The sequence below is a fragment of the Oryctolagus cuniculus genome, chromosome 9 (assembly GCF_051225735.1).
Source record: "Oryctolagus cuniculus isolate XC-2025 breed Fujian yellow rabbit chromosome 9, ASM5122573v1, whole genome shotgun sequence".
NCBI lineage: Eukaryota > Metazoa > Chordata > Mammalia > Lagomorpha > Leporidae > Oryctolagus > Oryctolagus cuniculus.
In genome coordinates this window covers 137,091,079-137,108,795 of record NC_142875.1, presented here as the reverse complement: position 1 = coordinate 137,108,795, position 17,717 = coordinate 137,091,079, and the positions used below count along the sequence as shown (strand labels likewise).

The following is a 17,717-nucleotide window of genomic DNA, read 5'->3' as shown; positions in this document are numbered from 1 at the left end:
CTGCCTCCCAGGGTCTGCATTAGCAGGAAGCTGGAGTCAGGAGCAGAGCTGGGACTTGAACCCAGGCACTGGGATGTGGGATGCAGGGGCCCCTGCCTGGAGACATGTTACATTTAACACAAATATTATGCACATTTTACTTCAGAAGCACATGTGTGTGGACAGGTAACTGAAACATAAATCAACATGCAATGATCATTTTGAAGTCTCTTGTTAAAATTACCATCTTCGTGATTATGAAATAACTTTGTATGCTAATCTATAAGCAAACAGCCCTTCACAATTAGGCATGCTGAGAATTAGCTTGTGTTTTTAAAAAAGATTTATTGATTTGAAAGAGTTACAGAAAGAGAGGGTGAGACACACAGAGAGAGATCTTCCATCTGTTGGTTCACTCCCCAGATGGCTGCAACAGCCAGGGCTGAACCAGACAGAAGCCAGGAGCCAGGACTTTCATCTGGGTCTCCCACATGGGTGGCAGGAGTCCAAACTCTTGGGCCATCTTCTGCTGTTTTCCCAGGCCATTAGAAGAGAGCTGGATCAGAAGAGGAGCAGCTGGGACATACCCAGCGCCTATATGGGATAGCAGCGCCACGGGTGGAGGCTTTACCCCCTACACGAGGACCCTGGCCCCTCTGGTATTTTTTGGCCAAGTACACTCACTCTCACTGAGAACAGAAGCTTTTTTTTTTTTTTTTTTTGACAGGCAGAGTAGACAGTGAGAGAGAGAGAGAGAGAGAATGGTCTTCCTTTTCTGTTGGTTCACCCCCCAATGGCTGCTGCGGCCGGTGCACCAGGTTGATCCGAAGCCAGGAGCCAGGTGCCTCTCCTGGTCTCCCATGCGGGTGCAGGGCCCAAGGACTTGGGCCATCCTCCACTGCACTCCCTGGCCACAGCAGAGAGCTGGACTGGAAGAGGAGCAACCGGGACAGAATCCGGCACCCCAACTGGGTCTAGAACCCGGTGTGCCAGTGCCACAGGCAGAGGATTAGCCTATTGAGCCTCGGCACTGGCCACAGAAGCTTTTTTTTAGTAGCAAATGTTACTCCATTCAAGAATGTACTCTTGCCCTGAAATTCTGCCAGTGGGAAATTTGAAGAAGAACAAGATAAGGCCGGTGCCACGGCTCACTAGGCTAATCCTCCACCTTCCGGCGCTGGCACACCGGATTCTAGTCCCAGTCGGGGCGCTGGATTCTGTCCCGGTTGCTCATCTTCCAGTCCAGCTCTCTGCTGTGGCCCGGGAGGGCAGTGGAGGATGGCCCAAGTGCTTGGGCCCTGCACCCGCATGGGAGACCAGGAGAGGCACCTGGCGCCTGGCTTCAGATCAGCGCGGTGCACCGGCCGCAGCGGCCATTGGGGGGTGAACCAACAGAAAAGGGAGACCTTTCTCTCTGTCCTCTCTCTCACTGTCCACTCTGCCTGTCAAAAAAGAAAAAAAAAGAAAAAGAACAAGATAAAAAGCAACTCCTTTCCCCAAACGCTACGTTTTCTGGAGAGCAGACAGAAAGCACATCTCTGTCCAGCCGTATTTTAGCATCCAACAGATTCCTCTCCCGTCCCGATGCCCACGCCGAGTGGGGCGCTGTGCATTGTGGCTCCTGACTCTGTAACTCGTTCTCCCCTCTTTGCCACCTTGTGACTTTCTTGGATGCCTCCTGCAATTCCCTGCGTTACTTCTGCTTCCCTGCATGTTGGGTGAAGGGCCCTTCTCCACCTATGACCATGGATGCCCTGTCCACAGATCAGACGTAAGGAGCCCTTGGCCTTGCTCCTCCAGGTGTCTCGAGAGACTCGTGTCCCAAGGTGAGCCGCTGGGTATCTAATTGGCACGTCACTGGTGCACCTGCCACCTGGTTCCCAGCATGCTCCTCACCTGCGCTTGCCCCACTGTGAGGCCTGTGGCTTAGTTTCACCATTATTCGTGGGAACAGGCTCGCAGAAGTGACACAAACACTGTCAAGTGGCTCCCAGTTCTTGCCAAGCTGCTTGCCAATAACAATGATGATCACCTGTTGATATTTAATGTAAGCTGTGAACCGCATTTAATGCCTTCCATGCGTTAATACGCACACTCGCTACCTTTGTGAGGGAGGTTGTATCATTTCCACTTGACTTAGGAGGAAATCAAGGCACCGAGAAGTTAAAACTTGCCCAAGATCTCAGAGCTGATCGTGGTGTTGGAGCCCAGTCCACCCACACCGTGCAGCCTCACAAAGTCCTGTCCCAGTCTGCACCGCACCTCAGCTTGTGCAGGTGCAGTGTCTGGCACTGGGACTCTTCCACGTTTTCATTAGCACATCCTTGCAGACAGAGTGCCCTCTCGTGCACCCTCCAGCAGGGAGGCAGCTCCCGGTCCTTCAGAGAGGCTCTTCCAGGATCAGGGAACAAGGGCACGGCCAGCCGTGGGGACCCGGCTCTGAAGGCTGGTGCATGACCCTGGGTGCTGTGAAGCCATTTGTAAAGTGACCTGCTGCCCGTCTTCCAGCAGCCACACGGTGGCCGGGGAGGCTTCACCCTGACACCCTTGCCCCCGTTTAAGACCAGAACAAGTGGGGTGGGTAGGGGCAAGGACCCCGAGAGAGCCTGCACCCACACGTATCCTGGAGAAGGACTCGCCTGGCGACCAGGCCCCCCAGTTGACCTGTGAGGCCTCTGCGTTGGCGTCTATTCTGCTGCAGGTGGTTAGCAAAGGTATAGGGAGGCCTAGAAGGGTGTGAGTGGAGCCCACACATGCCCCCTGGGAGTGTGCAGCTGGAGCCCAGCCTGTGGCCTGAACCCGCCTGAACACAGGCCCAGTGCCACCCATTCCCGCACTCGACCCACTTGCTCCTGTAAGCACAGCCACGTTCACCTCTTGGAATCTACTTTTGGGGCGACGCTGTGGCTTAGCAGATAAAACCACCTGCTGTGCCGGCACCCTATATGGGCGCGGGTTCAAGTCCCGGCTGCTCCACTTCCGATCCAGCTCTCTGCTATGGCCTGGGAAAGCAGAAGATGGCCCAAGTGCTTGGGCCCCTGCACCCGCATGAGAGACCCGGAAGAAGCTCCTGGTTCCTGGTTTCAGATCAGCACAGCTCTGGCCGTTGCAGCCACTTAGGGAGTGAGCCAGAGGATGGAAGACCTTTCCTTTTCTCTCTCCACCTTTCAAATAAATAACTTAAAAATAAACACACAGAGGATGATGCCTCATTGAGGGATTTAAAGCCGCAAACAGAATAACACTGACAGCACTGTCTCTGGCACAGTCCCTTGGGAACCCCAGCCACAAAAGTCTGGGTTATGGCAGCCGTCTGGGTGCACAGAACCCAGCAAATAAATGAGAACTAAAACCAACAGATTCGTTTGGGATTTGATTCTCTGCAAGCACCACGCTGATGACCGCACCTGCCGGCACCAGGCGGACAGTTCAACAAGGCTGAGCCCGCCCCTTCACCTGCGCCAGGGAAGGTGCGCACCCCTGCAAATCAGCAGTTCCCACTCAGTCAGCCAACGCTGCGAAGGCAGGGGGGAGGCGCCCACGCCCGCGGCCCACGGAGCTTCGCCACGATGTATGTGTGCACCGGTGTGCGCCTGGTCACAAGTCAGGGGTTCGCGGCCAGGACAAGAGGTTAAGCCGCCGAGGGAGAAACCCCAGACGGTCCGACCGGGGCGGGGCGCGTGTCCGTCCCGCCGGCCTCCAGACCTCCCGCCGCTCCCCTGGCGGCCTCTGGAGGGGAGCGGCAGCGGCAGCGGCAGCGGCGCCGGCCCTGGTTGTCCAGCGGCGGCCCCCGCGCGACAGCCGCGTGAGCAGCGCTCCGAGCCCCCTTCCCGCTGCGGCTTCGAAGGCGACCGGGCGCCGCAGCCTCCGCAGCCACCCCGCCGCCCCGCACTGCAGCGACTGCGCCCGGCGGACGCGCAGGTGGGGCTGCTTCTAGTCTCCACTAGGAGGAGAGGGCTCGGCAGTGTAGGCCGGGCCCGGAACAAAGGGTGCGCGGGAGGACGCGAGCGGCCCGCAGCGCGCCTAGCCAGGTGCGCGTCCCGGACTCCGCGTGACTTTGGGTCCCTCCCGACCCGCAAGATCTCCAGATCCGAGCTCTGACTGTAGATCTAGGGCGGGCGCCGAGCCTGCGGGGGCCGCATCCTGCAGAGGGGCGGCGCCTCAGCTGAGGACTAGAACAAAGGGATCCAGAGGTACTCGCTCGCCGCGCTCCCTCGGCCGGCGCGCTCGGCCGTCTGCGGGGTCCGCGGGGCGCGTGCGTGGCCGTGCCCTGCCGCAGCGAACCTCCCGGCGCCCCCAGATGCAGCCCCCGAGCGCACGGCCCTCCTTCCCTGCGCCTGTCCAGGTCCCCCCGGCTCCCGCGGCGCCTCCGCCTGCGTCCTCCTGGCCACCCCGCCCCCCGTCCGCCCTGCGCCCCCTCCTAGCCGTGCAGACGGGCCGCGGTCGCAGCACCGGCGGGAGGCGCGGCCGCCGGCGGGAACACCCCGTGACCCGCTCAGCTCCGTGACTCGCAGCTGTGGTTCCAGAGCCGGCGCGCGGCCGAGGAGGAATGGCCCGGCTCTCCCGCTAGAGCCGCGCGAGCCATGGAGGCCCAAGGGTAGGCGCGCGACGGTGGCGGGACCTTCAGCTCCCGAGGCCGCGGCTGGGGACGGGGGGAGGGGTGGCTGTGATGCAATCCGCCCGCGGAAAGGAGGAGCAGGGCCGGGCGGCCACGCCACGCGCCTGAAGGTCGCTGGAGCCTCCGTCCCTCGCCTTCCCGGGAGAGCGCGCCCCGGACCCGCTTTGGCCGCTTCCCCTGCTGGCCAAGCTCGTGTGGGCCTCCTTCCCCGAAGAGCTGGGAGGTAAGCGGAGCGGCCACGCTGCCGCGTCCCTGCCGCGGGCGGGCCTTTTTCTCTCAGGAAAGGAGAAAGCCAGGTCCGCGGCACCGCGTGGCGCCAGCTCGCGTGATATCTCCTCGGGGTCACGGGATCCGGGGCTCCAGCGCAGCGGGCGGCAGGAGCGCGAGAGTCCCCGGCCCCGGTACTTGGCGTCGGGCCCGCAGGCCCCGAGGGGACCGCAGCCGTCCCCGGGGCGCTGGGGCCGGGGCGCGGGGGACCCGGAGCGCCTGGCTACTGTCCCCCGGGATGAGAAGAGGATCTGCGGGGCGCGGCTAACGGGTGCTGGCGGCGACTCGGGTCCCGCCTCACCCGGGAGGTTCTTTCCAAACCGAAGAGGCATGCGGGGCGGGGGTACTTTTCCATCGCCAGGACCGGTGTGAGTCGCGCACAGAAGGTCCTGGCGGGGTTCCCCATCCTGAGGCCCGCGGGCAGCCACAAAGGCCGCTCCGCCCGCCAGGTCCGCGCCTGGGGGACGCGCGCGCTCGCTCCGTGCGCGCCCCTGGGTCGGGGAGGCGGGGAGAGGGAGAGTCGCTGGCGCCGGTGGCGAGGGGGCCTCGTGACCCCTAAGCCCCGCTGCGCGGTCTTTTGTGTTGCTCTCGTGCCTCTCCATGTCCCCCTGGGGCGTCCGGCGCCTTTGCCACCGGCTGAGAACGCAAGGCCCTGGCGGCCACACTTTGTCACCTGGGCCGCTGATGTCAGAGGACAGGGAGGGAGGCAGAGCCTCGGGCCGGTTCCCCGGAAATCCGTGCAGTCCCCGCCACCGCCGCGCGGGAGCCCGCGTGTTCGCTCCTCTGTGTCCTCCGTGCTCGGGCTGTCCCCGGCCTGCTCGCCGTCCGAGTCCCGGCGCGGTGCTCGCTCGTGGCCAGGGTGCATGGATCTCGGCTCTTGATGGCCGCTGGCGCAGCCCCACTCCCCGGGAGACAGCCGTGAGCACAGGTAAAGGCCTGGCGCTCCTGACGCCGTGTGCGGGTGACGTTTGTGCTGAGGCTGCGGTGAGAAGGGGTTCGCGCGTGGGTAGTCCGGGTAGTCGACCCGCTGTAACCCAGCTCGGGAGGGGCGGGAATTCGGAAGGGCCGCAGATGCCTGGGCGCGGCCTGACTTCGGTGGAACGCGTGGTGGAAGGCGCCCTCGAGCCCGCCTTGCGGGCTGTTCCCTGAGTCGGGCGCAGGGCAGCTGTCTGGGGGGCTCCTCCCGCTCGCCCTTGTGGGCAGATGCCGACTCCCCTCCTTTCTCTCTCTCCCCTTAGCGCCCCTGCCAGTGCGCGGCGGGAGGCTCCAGTCACGAGCCCTGCGCTTCCCTCTGCCGGGTCCCTCTGCCGGGTCCCGCCGCGCGCCTTAGATGCAGCAGTTCAGGTGCCGGGTGTTGGGTTCCGGGATCCAGGACCGGGGAGGTCAGTGAGTCCACCGCCAGTTCCCCTGAGATTTATCCGTGTTTTAACCACCAGGCATCCTTTCTGTTAAACTTTACTAGCTTATAAAATTTTTATTATTTGAAAGGCAGAGAGCACAGAGCCAGCTCTTGCTTCCGCTGGTTCACTCCACAGACGCCCCCACAGCAGGCACCCCAGGCAGCATGGCAACCCCTGTGCTGAAGGACAGCCCCCAGGTGCACGTTTCCAAACCTCAGCTCCTTTTGAAGGACATGGCATCCGATGCCTCCAGCGGGCCCTGTGGCCTAGGAGGCCACTGAGGACCCTTCGTGGCTGGCTCCTGGTCCCCTCCCATCTCTGCCTGAGTCCCTTCCTCCCACGTGTGACCCCAGGGTGGAATGTCTGTTGACAACCTGTGCTTTCTCCCCTGGAAATGTGTATGCCCTGACCACCTTGCCGGCGTTGCCGGAAGATTCTCTGTCCCTCACACGGTACACCGTGGTCCCTCGTGGGGTGGGAGACACTGTGGGCACCTCTGAGGGTGATGATGGTGGAGGTGGTGGCGCCTTCCTGAGTTACCTTGAAGACCTAATGAAGACAGAGGATGAGAAGTGTCTGTGCTCCATAGTTAGGGATTCGCAGGTCTCGGGACGGTTCCCCTGCCTCGGAAACTCTGACCGCTCAGTCTTACAAAGGCATGTTTCTGAGAACAGTGTCCTGTCGGCCTCCGGCAGAACACACAGGCCGCGAGGGCGTTGGGCGTGAGCACATGTCTGCTAGTGGCCGCATCAGGTCTACCGGCAGAGAAGTCTAGTGCCCGGAAGGGCCAGGTGTGTTCTGGGAAACAGGCGCTGGGCTGGGGGTCAGCCCTGTGCTCCAGGTTCCGGCTCCTTGCCCGTCTCCTCACCTGTCCTGTGCTGCACCTCGTGCAGTTGCAGAGATGTGGTGGGGACAGAGCTGAGAAAGTCCTTGAGCAAACCAAAGGAACTGCCCAAGTGCCCGCAGAGACCTCCTGCCGTGGGGGAGGGGCGGGGCCCTTCAGCAGCTGCCTGCTGGGATCTCCAGGGACTCAGGTACCAGGCCCAGATGCAGGAATTACAGACAAAACACCAGGAGCTTACTTCACTTAACACAGAGACAATCCCACGTGCTGAAGCCACAGTGCCCGGGTGCAGGAGGTCCAGTTATCTCACAGAGCATGGCCTCGAGTTACAGCCAGTGGAACGGTTCCCCACACAGAGCCTGCCTGGGGACACAGCCGGCCACATGCACATTTAATGTGTGGCTCTAGTTTCCATTTCTCTGGAGTGACATAGCAACTGGAACAGAAGGAGACCATGGAAAGAGAAGGGGGAGGGCTGAGCCATGGCCAGGTGTGCGGCCGGGACAGGCGGGGTTTCCTGTGTGATGGTCAGGTGTGCGTCTGGGGCAGGCGGGGTTTCCTGTGTGATGGTCAGGTGTGCGGCCGGGGCAGGCGGGGTTTCCTGTGTGATGGTCAGGTGTGCGGCCGGGGCAGGCGGGGTTTCCTGTGTGATGGTCAGGTGTGCGGCCGGGGCAGGCGGGGTTTCCTGTGTGATGGTCAGGTGTGCAGCTGGGGCAGGCAGAGTTTGCTGTGTGATGTCCAGGTGTGCAGTGAGGACAGGTGGAGTTTGCTGTGTGACGTCCAGGTGTGTGACTGGGCAGGCAGGGTTTGCTGGGTGATGTCCAGGTGTGCAGTGAGGGCAGGTGGGGTTTGCTGTGTGACCAATGGGGGCTACAAGGTCCCCCTCAGCCTAACAGCTGCACTTTATTTTGTAAAGTGCTTAGAGTTAGTTGCTGGTGTCCTGGCATTTCTTGGGGAAGAGGAGATCATGTAGTCTGACTCATTCGCACTGCTGGTTGGTGGGGGAAGAGTGGGCTTCCCCGGCCTCCCTGGCTACTCTCTGTGTTAGTCTAAGTCTGCAGGTTCTCACCCTGGCTGCACGTTAGGATCCTGTGCTCAGAGGGCACCTAAAGCACCCACATTGGAGCCCATGGTGACTGGGTTTTCATCTTTTTAAATATTTGTTTATTTGAAAGGTGGAGTGACAGAGATAAAGAGGCACAGGGAGAGATTTCCCGTCTGCTGACTGACTCCAGATGCCCGCAGTAGCCAGGGCTGGGTCAGACGGACACCGGGAGCCAGGAACTTCATCTGGGTCTCCCCTGTGAGTGGCAGGGACCCAAATGCTTTGGGCCTTCATCTGCTGCTTCCCAGGCACATTAGCCAGAAGTTCACTTGGAGAAGAGCCGTAGGGACACAAAGCAGCACTCCGACGTGGGACGCAGGCGTTGCAGACGGCGGCTTGCCCTGCTGCACCGCAGCCCCGGCCGCGGTGACAGTGCAGCTGCCTGGAGGACGGAGGACTGCTGGTCTCCCAGGCTCCCCAGATCTCTGTCCTGAGACCTGGAAGTGGCCACTGAGAAGCCGCGTGTGGCATCGTTAGTTCAGGCAGAGACCCGGGGGGAAGAACGGAGCTGTGTGAGGCCTGTGGAGTCTCTCTTGCTGCTTTGCTGTCTGCTCAGAGGACGGCGTACTTTCAATAGGGCACTTTGGTGCAGGGTCCTCTCCACCTGCACTGCTCCATGTTCCTCTAAAATCCCCACTATTTCTGTTTCGTTAGGAGTTAGTGGTCACAGCCCAGCTAGGGCTTAAAGCAAACAACTGAAGTCCCTATCGGTTGTTTTTAGTTTAATTCCAATCTGTGACCAGAAACTCACACTGGAACAAAATCTTACCCAGGCAGAGGAGGAATTTTCTGAACGGCTGAAACATTCCAGGCTGTTCGCAGCTCTGTGAGTTTGTTTTTTTTTTTTTTTTTTTTTTTTTTTTTTTTTTTTTTACAGGCAGAGTGTACAGAGAGAGAGAGAGAGAGAGAGAGAGAGAAAGGTCTTCCTTTTGCCATTGGTTCACCCTCCAATGGCCGCCGCGGGCGGCGCGCTGATCCAAAGGCAGGAGCCAGGTGCTTCTTCTGGTCTCCCATGGGGTGTAGGGCCCAAGGACCTGGGCCATCCTCCACTGCCCTCCCTGGCCACAGCAGAGAGCTGGCCTGGAAGAGGGGCAACCAGGACAGAATCCAGCGCCCCAACCGGGACTAGAACCCGGTGTGCCGGCGCTGCAAGGTGGAGGATTAGCCTATTGAGCCGCAGCGCCGGCCCACTCTGTGAGTTTTTAATAACTACACAAACCCATTTTGAGTTGATGAGAAAGACATCCTGTTGGGCTTCACGTTGCTCAAATACAACAGTCTTCAAAATGTTCCTGCAAAATATGCATTATGAAAAAACTGCGTAGACTTCAGTTTCAAAGCTCAGCCTTTAACCCTATAACCCTATTTTCCAGGACCTTAACTGTTCTAATTTAATTAAATGTCAGATGTGTGTGGCTTTTTTTTTTTTTTTTGTAATAGAAGGGATATTTTCTGAACCTGAGTCTTCATTTATTTTTTTTAAAGATTTATTTATTTATTTGAAAGTCAGAGTTACGCAGAGAGAGAAGGAGAGGCAGAGAGAGACAGAGGGAGGGAGGGAGGGAGGGGTCTTCCATCCTCTGGTTCACCCCACAATTGTCTGCAACAACCGGAGCTGCACCAATCTGAAGCCAGGAGCCTCTTCCAGGTCTCCCACATGGGTGCAGGGGCCCAAGGACTTGGCCATCCTCTACTGCTTTCCCAGGCCATCGCAGAGAGTGGGATAGTAAGTGGAGCCGCTGGGACTCGAACCAGCGTCCATATGGGATGCTGGTACCACAGGTGGCGGCTTTACCCAGTACGCCACAGCACCGGCCCCAAATGTGTGTTTTTAAATGTAATAGGCAGTCTTCCTATACCCAGTTAGCAGTTGCCATACTTAACTTCTGGAGTTTATTAGCATTTTCTGTCTTTAAGACATGAGAGTGGTTTTAAGTGGGTAAGTTAATCCCGGGAGTCACAGCCTGGGCATGTCAATCAGGCATTCAAAAGGTGGGACGGGCAGCTGAGCTCCAGGCTCCTGATGCAGTGGGAGCAGGTGTCGGATGCTGGGCATGGCCTGCCACACGATGGCAGTCGGGACAGCAGGCTCCCCCAGGTCCCCTGGGAGCTGACCCAGGACCTCTGCCTCAGCACCACTCTCCAGGCTGCCCTGGCCTCTGCTAGGCACCTGCAGCACCACCACCCTCCGCAGCTGTGACAGCTGAAAGTGCCCGGGCCTTGCCGAGTGCCTTGTGGGGCCGTGGGGCCGCTACACCTACAGGCGTGGCCGCTTTGAGCCACTTCCTCCCCTGGACCTGAAGCGTCACGCTGAGATTGCCCAGCCTTCCAGGCAGAGTGGCCGGGCTGTGAGTAAGTACTTTCCATGGTCTAGGACTTTACAGCTTGAAGGGTGTTGCACACAAGCCCCACACGCCCAGATCAAGCATAAATGAGAGGACGGTGAAGACCTGAGGTGGAGCTGCGTTGCGTCCCTGTGTGATGTGTGCATTTCCCTAAGAAGCCGCGTGTGCGGCCGGCCGTTAACGCAGCCTGGTCTGCAGACGGACGATCATGGCCTCCCTCGGGATTCAGTAGCCGTCCTGGCTAACACACGTTTACCATCACCGCGTGAAGTCTGCGGTCCCCGGCATCAAAGTGACACTGTGGAATTAGCAGGATGAAGGGAGGGGGCCACCATGCACCTGACCCAGCGGCTGAGTCACTGCTTGGGATGCCCACACCCTGTCCTGGAGTCCTGGCTCCCAGCCCTGGCTCTGCCTCCAGTCCAGCTCCCCGCTCAGGCGCACCCTGGGAAGCAGCAGGTAACGGCGAGTGCTTGGATCCCCACCCCCCACGTGGGAGACCCAGATTTGGTTGCAAGTTCCTGGCTTTGGCCTGGACCAGTCGTGGCTGTTACGGGCATTTAGGGAGTGAACCAGCAGACAGAAGATTCTCATTCTGTGTGTGTGTGTGGCTCAGTGGGTTAAGCTGCCATCTGTGACACTGGCATAACGTATTGGAGCGCCAGTTCAAGTCTTGGCTGCACCACTTCTGATCCAGCCCCCTGCTAAGTGCTAGGGAAGGCAGCAGAGGATGGCTCGAGTGCCTGGGCTCCTGTCGCTCATGTGGGAGACCCAGATGGAATTCCTGGCTCCTAGCTTTGGCCTGACCCAGTCTTGGCCATTGTAGCCATTTAGGGAGAGAACCAGTGGGTGGAAGACCTCATATATCCCCCCTGCCTTGCTCTGCCTTTTAAATAAATAATAAATCTTTAAAAAGTGACTCATTTCCCATTTCATGATTTAAAACAGTACCTGTAAGTCCGAGGACTGGCCTTCTGGTTGCTGCAGCCATCCCAGGCCCTGGTGGGTAGATCGGCTTTGCTGGTGGCAGGACAGGTTCGCCAGGAAGGCGTGGCTGAGTGTGGCTCGGGCTGAGCATAGCCTCGGGCTTCAGATGTTACCTGTGCCGGGGATGGTTCGACAGACACGCATGCGTACAGTGAATGGTTGCTGCAGGCAAGCGGTTCACATCCCTCGGCTCCCACAGCCCCTTTGTTTTGTGGCCAGGGTGCCCATGCGGAACACGCCTGCCCCTGCCCAGTGTGGTGACCTGCAAGCGCACGCTGTGGGTGCCGTCTCCAGGCTCACTCAGCCTGTGCGCCTCGGACCCACGCGTCCTCGGCCCTCCGCCCGGAGCCCTGTTTTCTCTGTGGCCGTGTGTTCTGCCTCTTTTGTGTTCCACTTCGAATGAGAGCACGCACTAGTTTTCTTCATTCACTCAGTATATCTTCCAGGTTCATCCAGGATGTTGGAAAAGACAAGATCTCCTTTGTTTCTGGGGCTGAAAGGCACTCCAACATTATAGTGCCGTATATGTCTCTATAAATAGCCATGCATACCATGTATACATACCTGTGTATATAGTACTATATGTATATAGTACCCGTGTATCGTGTATGTATGTGTGTGTGTATAGCACTGTGTACTGTATGCATATGTACCTGTATATATGGTACTATATGCTGTGTATGTGTATATATGTATGACATTGTATATATGGTATAACATACCGCAAACATGTATATATGGCACAATACAGTGTACATGCGTGTGTACATATGGTACAATACAGTGTGCATGCGTGTGTACATATGGGACAGTACAGTGTGCATGTATGTGTATATATGGGACAATACAGTGTACATGCGTGTGTATATATGGGACAATACAGTGTACATGCGTGTGTATATATGGTACAATACAGTGTACATGCGTGTGTATGGTACAATACAGTGTACATGCGTGTGTACATATGGTACAATACAATGTACATGCGCGTGTACACATGGTACAATACAGTGTACATGCGTGTGTACACATGGGACAATACAGTGTACATGCGTGTGTACATATGGTACAATACAGTGTACATGCGTGTGTACACATGGGACAATACAGTGTACATGCGTGTGTACACATGGTACAGTACAGTGTACATGCGTGTGTATATGGTACAGTACAGTGTACATGCGTGTGCACACATGGGACAATACAGTGTACATGTGTGTGTACATATGGTACAATACAGTGTACATGCATGTGTATATATGGTACAATACAGTGTACATGTATGTGTATATATGGTACAATATATGTGTATGTATTTGTAAATGACATGCTATATATGTGTAGATGGTACTGCATACTGTATATATGTGTGTATCTGTATATATAGTACTATGTTCTGTGTATATGTATCCTTATACACACACATGTTCTAACGCTTGTATTCCTTATATATACAAGCACACATTCTAACGTGTACATTCCTCATTTATACACACATGTTCTACTGAAGTGTGTATTCGTATACATGCACCCATTATGTTTTTTAAATACTTATTCCTTTGAAAGGCATAGTTACAGAGAAGAGAGACAACGAGAGATCTTCCATCCAGTGGTTCATTCCCCAGAGGACCGTGACGACCAGGGCTGGGCCAGGCTGGAGCTAGGAGTAAGGAGATTCTTCTGGGTCTCCCACATGGGTGCAAGGGCCTAGATTCTTGGGCCATGCTCTGTTAGTTTCCCAGGCCATTTGCAGAGCTTGTTTGGAAGTGGAGCAGCCAGGACTTGAACCTGCACCCATATGGGATGCCGGCATTGCAGGCCACCTAACCTGCTGCGCTGCTGTGCCACAGCATAGCCCCTTTTCCCCCGACGTTCTGATGTGTGCACTCCTCACGTGTACAGGCACGTTCTACTAGAGTGTGTATTCCTCGTGCACACACACGTTCTTCTCTGTCCACAGTCTCTTGACTCACTCGCCTCTCGGTGGACACTTTGGTGGTTCCGACCCTGGCTGCCGCACACGGCTGCAGTGTCTTCACGGGTGGTGATGTCATTTCCTTGGGCACACTGGGAAGAGGGATTGCTGGGCCTTGTGGTCATTCTGTGTTTAGTCTCTTTGGAAATGTCCACGCCATTCTGCACGATGGCTGGGCCAGTCCAGCCATCCACCACCAGTGTACAGGACCCCTTTTCTCCTCACTATCACCTCCACTGGTTCTCTTCTGATGTCCTGGTGGCAGCCGCCCAACAGGGGTGAGCTGACAGGTCACTGTGGCTTTTACTGGTACCTGCTGGATAATTGGTCCTGCCACGCACCTGTTCATATTGCCAGTGGCTGCTTTGTCCAAACCACTGACCTAGGATCATAATGGATTCTCAGGAGTTGAGCTAGGAGAGGGGTGATCAGCTTAGTTCTTAATAAAAAGATAGTAATGGTGTAGAACCCGTGTTTTTTTTTTTTTTTTTTTTTTTTTTTTTTTTGACAGGCACAGTGAGAGAGAGACAGAGACAGAGAGAAAGGTCTTCCTTTTGCTGTTGGTTCACCCTCCAATGGCCGCCGCAGCCGGCGCATTGCGGCTGGCGTACCGCACTGATCCGAAGGCAGGAGCCAGGTGCTTCCCCTGGTCTCCCATGGGGTGCAGGGCCCAAGGACCTGGGCCATCCTCCACTGCACTCCCTGGCCACAGCAGAGAGCTGGCCTGGAAGAGGGGCAACCGGGAGAGAATCCGGCACCCCGACCGGGACTAGAACCTGGTGTGCCGGCGCCGCAAGGCGGAGGATTAGCCTAGTGAGCCACAGCGCTGGCCCTAGAACCCGTTTTGAAGTTACGTGTGTAAGGCTGGATCCGAGGGATGTTAACATTAAGGAGCGGTTTTATTTTTGAAGGTATGTTTACCGATGGTGTGATTTCCAGGGTTTGCTGCAGGGTCGTCCTGGGGTTGCTAACAGGACATGCCACGAGGCTGGCCTGGGCCGTGGCCGGTCGAGGTGCTGCAGGGGAGTTCTGCCTGCAGAACAGTAATGTCTAAAATTTCCCAGAACGAAGAACACTTTAAAGGGTGGAATACATAGAACGAGCCTATCTGTCAGGGCTCCATTGCGCTTCATGGAGCTCTTTCTGTGTTCAGCAGGAGGGACCGAATGCAGGGAGTTAAGTTCCCGTGGCTTTGCAGACATTGCCAGCACAGCAGGCCACACACTGGACCTCTGGGGGCCATTACTGTGGCGCCACCATTCCAGTGGCCTGGAAAGGTCGAGTGCTTCCCCCTGCCGCCACCACCACAACGGATGGGATCTGGAGCCCCAGCCGCTAGGGGTGTGGCAATGTGGTGTCCACATTCTGTCCTTTGCAGTACTGGGCCAGAAACAGGTGGGAATAAGTAGCGAGTAGGCCAGTCTGCCTGAACAGGTTGCCGTCAGGATTTGAGGGGAGATGGGAATGACGAGGGAGGCTTGTGTTGGCGCAAGACCTTCTGCGGTCCACGCATCTGCAGTGTCTTCACGCAGTCACAGGAACTGGATCATATGAAGAATCACGGGTGGACTGCGACTGTTTCTCTGACGGTTGGAAGTCCCCTTGTGTTACAACTGTTCCAAAGACCTGGGGGAAGCTCCGGCCATTGCGGCCAATTGGGGAGTAAACCAGCAGATGGAAGACCTCTCTCTCTCTGCCTCTCCTTCTGTCTCTGAAATTCTGACTTTCAAACAAATAAATCTTTAAAAAAAAATTCCTGGTGCAAGCAAGGCCCTTGCTTTCCCTACTTCTCAAGTCACTTATTTTTAGACACAGCTCAAATCCTCTCTCTCCATAAAACCGTACCTGGTTTCCCCAGGCCTCATTGATTTCTCCTGTCTGCCTGCATGCATGCATGTGCGCATGTGGGCACTGGTCTGTGTATATGTGTATTGCCTCGTGCATAGGATGCATGTATGCAGTGTGCATTGTGCATGTATCATGTATATGTATGCATTGTGATGCATGTAGTGTGTATGTCCTGTGTGTGTTATACACGTGTTCTGGTACATACTATGTGTATACCTGTGTGTGCCGCACACGTATGCGGTGTGTATGGCGTGCGTCCCTGAAATCTTTCTGCACTGTGGTCTCTGTCCCGCAGACCTTTTCCCCTGCGCCGTCAGCTTACGTGGGTGTTCTGCTGAAGTGGGCGGTTCCTTTGCCCGTCCTCTTTGTGTAGTTCACGTCGGCCCTTTTGGCCACCAAGACCGCGGTGCGTGGCTCAGGACCTTCTGAGATTGTGGTGAGGATCGGAGAGGCTGTGTGTGGAGCGAGCTGTGATCGTAGCCTGCTGTAAAGGTTGAGAGGGTACCTGTGAGTGGCTTGACGTGGAGGTCGGCTCTGTGTCGCACAGTCTGATGGTGGTGTCCACCGCGATCCCTGTTTCTTGACTGGGCTGGCCCGGCCCTCTGGCCTCCATGCCGTTGGCCATGTCTCCTTGCAGGGAGGAGGCCAAGCACAGCCCCACCCCCACCCGGCCCTCTGATGTCCCGCGCAGCCGCTGGACGGCCGTCTCCGGCATCGGCAGCCGTCGGTGTGTGGACCTGGGTCTGCCGACCTCACTCGGGAGGAAATGATTTTCTGTTCAGTGGAAAGAGCTTGTTCCGGAAGTTCCGTGTCGAGTATGGTTTCTGTCTCTGAAAGTGCCTGTTTCTTACTTGTGCTTTCATTCTGCAGACTTTCATTCTGCAGACACTCACCGAGCCCCCTGCGTACCAGGCGCCGTGTCTGTGAGCACGGGACACCCGGGGGAGCCACAGGACGGTTCACGCACGGTGACGGAGCCTGCTTGCTGAGGTAACGGGTGACTTCCTTCCGCGTCCTTGTCTCTCCAGTACCAAAACTGTTTTCTCCCAGAGCCTGTGTTACGCATTAATAGGGCCCTTATGTGTTTTTGTTAAAAAAAAATTCCTGTTCTTCAAGATGCTTACGATATATCACTTTCTGAAAAAAATAGGTTGAAAACAGCCTAAAATTAAACAAAAAAAGAGGCAGGTGGAAAGGGCTCTGGAGATGAGAGCGCGGAGTGAGAGCAGGAAGGAGGGGGCAGGACAGCAGGGCAGCGTGGGAGGCCTGGGCGGCCGCGGGCAGCGTGGGGTCCGTCCCTGTTAGTCTCGCCGCCCGCGGGGGGTCCCTCAGCCCGCTGAGCCCCTTCCTCGCTTAGCCCTGTACACATGGATGAGGAGTTGGACGGGCACTATTTTCGCGGCATTGCCACGGCCTTGGGGACGGTGTCACTGACGTTGCTAGTTTTCCCCTTCGTTTTCCGGTTTTCATTTCCAAGGACAAGTTCGGCAGGGGAGGTAAATCCTAGTGAAGTTTATTCTGTGCACTTAACCTGCCCTGGCCTACGACTGAGCTGGTTTGGGAGGCCGGGGCTTCCTCCGTTCTGCCTGAGCCCGAGCCTGAGCCTGTGCCTGTTGGTTTAAGTGACCTGTTCTGCGTGTGGTGTTTTTGTTTTTAAGATAATGTTCACGAATTTGAATGGCGGAGTTGCAGAGAGAGGGGCTCAGATCTCCCATTACCTGGTTGGCCTGCAGCGCGCTCATGAAATGCCATAGGAAGTGTCACACTCAGGTGGCAGACTTCAAGTCCAGCACTGGTCACCCCTGCTCTCCTCAGAAACGCCGGGCCTGGTGCCCTGTTTCCTTCCAGTCTGTCGGGGAGAAGACCCCTCGGCCTGGACTGAGAACGCACCTGCTGAGCGAGGGTCCCCTCAGGCCATTCTTGCCACCGCAGCCTTGAGGCGGTCACACGAGGGGTTCACACAGCAACTCCCAGAAATTCCTGTCTCTCCCTGTTGAGCCCATCTGCACAGCTTTCATCAAAGGGGGCAGGGAGAGGAGAGTGGGGTCTCGCCTTTTTGATGTCCGCTTTTGCAAAGTAGGCAGCGTTGGCACCAGAGACAGGTCGAGCCAGCCAGTCCTGCCCTGCTGCCTGCCAGGCCTGGGTCAGGGCAGTGGGCTGGGCTCTCCCAGTCCTGGCTCCACGCCTCCCAGGCCGCCCTGGCCTGCTGCAGGGCTGCGGTCCCTGGAAGTTAGGTGCAGGGACGTGTTAAGGGATCCTGACCCCAGATGACAGGAGCCTGCAGGAGGCGAGAGAGCACCACACTGGGTGTCGGCTGTGGATCCTTGCCGTGCAGTCGCTTACTAAGAC

At 57.1% G+C, this 17,717-nt stretch overlaps 1 protein-coding gene across 11 annotated transcripts in view; it reads left to right on the top strand.

Moving 5' to 3' along the window:
* Nucleotides 1-3,419: 3,419 nt before the first annotated feature.
* Nucleotides 3,420-17,717, top strand: part of SLC38A1 (solute carrier family 38 member 1) — a 50,939-nt gene continuing 36,641 nt past the window's right edge. The window contains exons 1-2 of one of the 11 annotated variants that reach the window (XM_089304811.1): nucleotides 3,420-3,550; nucleotides 16,239-16,358. The gene's annotated coding sequence lies outside the window, so the exon portion shown is untranslated. Of the gene's footprint in view, nucleotides 3,551-3,760; nucleotides 4,011-4,033; nucleotides 4,173-4,407; nucleotides 4,821-5,653; nucleotides 5,793-16,238; nucleotides 16,359-17,717 lie in introns of those variants that run through there. The other 10 variants (XM_089304813.1, XM_051851014.3, XM_089304812.1 and 7 more) reach the window with 10 other exon arrangements.